General features: G+C 35.0%; 1 pseudogene; it reads left to right on the top strand.

The window, feature by feature from the left end:
• The first annotated feature begins 209 nt into the window (after positions 1-209).
• Positions 210-3209, top strand: LOC114726876 (polygalacturonase At1g48100-like; annotated as a pseudogene).
• The last annotated feature ends 2245 nt before the right edge of the window (positions 3210-5454 follow it).

Genomic DNA, 5454 nt, shown 5'->3' on the forward strand with positions numbered 1-5454 from the left:
TGTAACTTAATCAGTGATTTAACAACTTTTAAGAAAAGTGCGTCTTTTAAAAATTATAACAAATAAAAGAAGGCTGTTAAATCCTTCAAATTTTCATTATATAAACTGTCTATAACGGTCATACATACTATACTGTCACAGATATACCATCACCACCTAAGTTTCCCAGAACTGAAGCTACAAGGAAATATCAAAAGAGTAGAAGAGAAATGAAGAGAAACACAAATAATTCTCTGCTCTTTCTCCTCTTCTTACTGATTCTTGTCTTGCTGTTTCATTTCTGTGGAAGCAAGGAAGAGTCATAACAGGACAAGAAAACCTCATAGACATCATGGCCATGGCCACCATGCTCATTCTCAGGGTCCTGCCTCATCTCCAACTCAAACTCAAACCGACAATTTTGATGTTCTGTCTTTCGGAGCCAAGGCCAATGGGATTTCTGATGATTCCAGGGTAAAGCAAAAGTAACCATAATTTACATACAAAGTGGTGAGGTTCTTAGGTATATGACGAATTTGTTAAGTGAGTTCTGAGAAGAAGTAAAGCTTTTACTTTTGTGCAATGTTGATTGATTAAGCAGGCACTTTTAGCATCATGGGAAGCTGCCTGCAAAGTTGGTGGTACAGTGGAAATTCCAGCAGAACACAGATTCCTAATCATGCCCATTACTTTACAAGGACCCTGTATGCCTCACCTTACTCTTCAGGTTTGCTTTTCTGTTCTATTTACCATGGTTCACTGATTCTTAAAGAAGCAATATCCAAAGCAGGAAAACTAAGAGGAAGAATATATATTCTGTTGAATGATATATAATATTACAGTTAAAAGATTGCATGTTTATTATATGGCATCAACTTTTATGATGTTCATGGATTTGTGCCATAGTTACTGTCAAACCCAACAAACTTTCTGTTGAAGAGAATGTTAGAGGTTATGATAAAATTATTGGCAAAGTTTATGCAACTTGGAATGTTGGGCCAATGAAAGTTAAAATGGTCCATGAAACCAACATTTCTTGGTCCGAGGGATAAGGAGTTCAATTATCTTCATGTAATGCATCATGTTGGAGATCTGTGAATTAAAAATAAAATAAAACCACAGCTTTTAGTAGGTCTACTTAGCTCGATTCAATAGTCAGAGCCGAATACAACTTTTAAAGACTGAAAGAATAAATCCAAGAAAAATTGTCCTGTTGAGCACATTTTCACTTTAGGAGAGAGTCACCATGCTTCATAGAAATGAATCAAATATAATCTGTTTTCATACAGATAGATGGGACTCTAATGGCTCCTCCTGCAATATCTTCCTGGCCAAAATCCAGTTTATTTCAATGGATAAATTTCAAATACATCCACAGCTTCACCATCCAGGGTTCTGGCACCATAGATGGCCAAGGCTTTAACTGGTGGACCTCCTCACAGATTTCTCCTATGCAAGTATGCTTCGGCCAAAAAGGAGGGGGCTAAAAAAAGCATATTCAATTTAAGTATCTGTGAACAAAGTTCATCAAAGGATATTTAGAACAAGAAACTGACTTGGACTTATTTTTTTCCAATGAATTCCCACAGAAGAAGGGATATTATTCTAAACAGATTCCAGGCATGAAGCCTACTGTAAGTGGTAACATGTCTGAGACATATTTGTTTAGTAATGTGTTACATTTCTCATCAGGTGTTTCTCACTAATGACAATGTCCATCTGTTTGCAGGCTGTAAGGTTTTATTCTAGCAATGATGTAACGGTTCGTGATATCACAATCATAAATAGTCCTCTGTGCCATCCAAAGTTCGACAATTCAAAAGGGATCAAAGTGAATAACATTACAATATCTTCCCCAGAAAACAGTCAAAACACTGATGGTATTCACTTACAGAACTCACAGGATGCCGAGATTCAACATTCCAACATTGGAAGTGGTATGCCTTATGTTTTTACCATACAGTCTTAATTATTAATATACAAACTCAGTATTATAATTCACAATTTACCATACTTTTTAGTAAACTAGTGATGGCACATTCCTCTCCTACCTGACAAAACAGATAAATTATTAATGATGCCGTATGGTGTATTGTACTATAGAGATTTTGCTAAGCTAAATGATGTCCACTTTGACTAGGACAATGATTGAATCAGAAAACCTTTTGATGTTTAAACAGTAAATGGCACAGCAGTTAACTTTTAAGACGTGCTTTTAAAAAATTATATACCTAATTACAAAGCCAATTTATATTTTGCAGCACCGTTAGCATGCCAGGCATCCAACTTAAATCATATTAAATTTTACTAGTGCAAATGATATCTATTTTTAAGTACTTGATTCTCATATCTTTATCAGAAGCTAAAAACAATGTTCTGTTTCCAATCTTTGACAGGAGATGACTGTGTATCCATCCAAATTGGTTGCTCAAATATTCATATTCACAATATTAACCGTGGCCCAGGACATGGTATGAGGTAAAAAACGAATACTGATAGTTGGCTATATTCTATTATATTTTATTAGTACTACTACCATTAAAAAAACTACTAATATCATTGTCTTTTTAACTGTTCTGACTTCAGCATAGGAGGATTAGGAAAAGACAGAAGTGCGGCATGTGTTTCCAACATCATGGTTAACGATGTTTCAATGAAAAACACACTATATGGAGTAAGGATCAAGACATGGCAGGTATATATATAGACATATATATAAATATGCATATATATATACATTGAACTAATTACAGAACAAACTTTTCTCTATATTTGCTAAGTGAATAGGATATTATACTGATATCTGAGTTGTTTTATGGAACTAGGGTGGCACTGGGATGGTAAAGAATGTGTCGTTCTCAAGAGTCCAAGTGGAAGATGTGAAGAGTCCAATAATGGTAGACCAATACTACTGTGACAAGCTTGTGTGCAAGAACCAGACAGGAACAGTGGTGATTTCTGGAGTGAAGTTTGATAAAATTTATGGGACTTACGCATTTCAACCTATACATATAGCTTGTAGCAATTCCATACCTTGCACTGACGTTGATCTAACTGATATTCAGCTAAGGCCGTCACTTAAGTACAGAGGTTTTCAACAAGCTTTATGGTGGAACTCTTATGGCAAATCTCCAGGTCCCTTGCTGCCTTCAAGCATTGACTATTGCTTGAGAAGTGGTGGGGGTTATATCAAGAAGATAGCTAGGTCTCATGATAGTGTGTGTTACTAAATATTTGTGGGCTTTAACATTTCATCTGAGCCTTGTGTAATGGAAGCTTCCCTTCTCCTCAAGTTTTTTCTTTGTGGGAAGGTGATGCTGTAATTTAACTCTATTTTCTCCTAATGCCCTGTAATATTACTGTATTCAAAATACTGATGGAGACAAGGTATTTGGGTCTGACGTTTGTGACTGTGTGTGGTAGGTGTCTGTTCTGTTTTTTTCCCCGGCGCCGCCCCCCTGGGGGTGGAGTTTTATCTTAAAAAAGAAAGCTAGAGAACAAGGGTAATGGGTGGGAGGCACTTCTGCCTCCCATTCTTGCTTTTTTGAGGGGGAAAAAATAACTAGAACTAAAGTAGAATATCACTTGATGGAGTAGATAGAATAGCACTTTTTATACGATTAAACTTAAACCTGCACAGACGAACATGTCAACATCACTTTGAATCTGAGATTTTATACAAGCAAAGCAAGCAGCGCTATCACTAGGATAACTAGTTGTTGATGTAGAGCAACCTATTGACATATACATGCGTACTTCTCAGCAATTTAGAGGCTCATTCTGAATATAAGAAAGGGTGGGACCTATCACCTACTCTCATGGCAGTCGCTTTTATAGTATACTCATTTGCATTTTCTTTTATCTCTTGTTACAAATTCAAACATAAAGTTAGGGTTTTGATTTGGTTGGTACCACTTGTTCAAATGCTAACCAATGTTTAAAGGGTGTAACAAAGACGCTAATATATACAGCATATACATAAATTAATTATTCGGGAAAATCAAATCATACCCAAAAACATAAATTATACTCCTCTAGTCCTTAATATAATACCAATTTAATAAATTTGATTAGATTAATAAAGTTAGGTAAGTTAGTTAATTATAAGATATATGACATGTTTTTCCTAAAATACTATAATCATCTTCCTTAATATCCTTTTTCCCTTTCTTACTTAATTATGATAAAAAGAGTATCAATAGGGATAATTTTAAAAAAATTGATAAACATAAAGAATAAATTTTATATTTAGGATCAAAATCAATTCAATCATTAAATATTATATTAAGAACCCAAGGAGTATAATGCATATGCATAATGCATCCGTATTAGTTATGATCCCAATCCATTATGCTTTAAAGCTTTTTTTCTTTTTCTTTTTCTCTGTTTATCCAAAAAGAAAAATCTTGTCGATCCAGAGCACAAGCATCAAATTTGTTTAGGCCCTAAATAAAAAGCCCAAAAGCAAATATCGTTGCCCTATTATGTGTCATTTTCCATTTGAGCTTTATTCCCAGTCTCTAGCAGAAGGGACTAATTTCTTACAACGTAATAAACCAAGATTCAAATTCCCGTTGAGAGAAATACTCACATTTAGTGCCCGTCAATGCTTCAAATAGGATTGTTTCCAATAGGAGGATACCTATGCTTTAGCAAAAAATAAATAAATAAATAAATACAAGGGAGAAATGACATCTAATAACCTTCTAAAATCTTTAATTTATGGGCCACAAATTTTAAAAAAGACAGATTCTTTGAGACAAAGAAACGAAACTTTTAATTTCAAGAATTCCCAGTCCATAAGTGTAACTAGAAACTTCTCCCGTGCAATATAAAATGTTATTTTGATATTTTCCCCAAAATATGGTGCCCTGTTAGTATAAAATGCTTATTTATCTACCTTCCTAATAACGACGCATAAAAACCCATTAAAAAAGAAAAACAACTAAGTACTTATTTGGATTTGGAATGGCGACAATATTTTTTAAAAACAGTTTTTCAATTGTTATTTACAAAATATGAGGTAATGATATGAGAAAAATTTTATTTCAAGTTGTGTGAATAGATAAAGTAATCCCAAACAAGTACTAAGGCTTGAGCCGTCTGCACTAATTTCACACGATTCTGGCCCCATTACCTCCAGCGACCCAAAGAGCTTCCTACACAAACGACCTCTGAAAGCTTTGAACCCAGGCTCCATTGAGTTGAGCCCAAATTCAAACAAGAGAAATGCTCAAATCCTAATGCGTGACAGCAATAACATTAAGGCCCATCACAGCAATTACAGATCTCACATCTGATCCGCAAAACCCAGAGACCCCATTTCAATTACAACAAAGGCATCATTGCGTGTTTAATAAATTCGTTACTACCAACGGGATTGGTCCAAGTGGTAAGCGGCTTGATATCGCTTAAGTGAGGTTTCGAGTTTGAGCCTCAGCATATGCAGAAATCCTCGTTGGGAGACTCACCCAC

This window comes from Neltuma alba, unplaced genomic scaffold, assembly GCF_004799145.2.
Source record: "Neltuma alba isolate B1F8T4 unplaced genomic scaffold, ASM479914v2 tig00012409_pilon, whole genome shotgun sequence".
Lineage (NCBI taxonomy): Eukaryota > Viridiplantae > Streptophyta > Magnoliopsida > Fabales > Fabaceae > Neltuma > Neltuma alba.